We start from the raw sequence: 587 nt of genomic DNA on the forward strand, positions 1-587 counted from the left end.
GTCAGCAAAGTTGTTTGGTCGCCCAGTGTTCACCAATGTGAATATCTCCGGATTCAAGCCATTGATGAACTGATCAGCCATCGCTTCTTCATTCTCGGCCACATGTGGAGCAAATCTCAGTAGTGTAGAGAATTTAGACACATAGTCCTCAATGTTCAACTGCCCTTGTCTCAGATTCGCAAACTCAGCACCTTTATCCTTTCTGTATGACACAGGGAAGAATCTCTGATAGAATTCAGTTTTGAAGACATTCCAGGTAATAGGCGTACCTCGTTGCTCCAAGGCCCTCTTGGTCGTAATCCACCAGTTCTTGGAAACATCATGCAACTGGTGTCCTACCAGTTTCACTCTCCGCTCATCAGTGTAGTCCAAAGAGTCAAACAGCATCTCAAAGTTATCTAACCAACTCTCGCAATCAACTGAAGTCTCAATACCTTTCAGAGTCGGTGGATGGAACGACTGAAATCTCTTCAGCAAGGTTTCCATTGGTGTTGCTGTCACATCCATCGGATTTGCAGAGGTACTGCCTTGTTCTGGGATTCTTCGAGGAGGCATACCTGATTATCAAAAGGATTAGTAACCCAATA

Source organism: Primulina huaijiensis, chromosome 7 (assembly GCF_012295235.1).
Source record: "Primulina huaijiensis isolate GDHJ02 chromosome 7, ASM1229523v2, whole genome shotgun sequence".
Taxonomy (NCBI): Eukaryota; Viridiplantae; Streptophyta; class Magnoliopsida; order Lamiales; family Gesneriaceae; genus Primulina; species Primulina huaijiensis.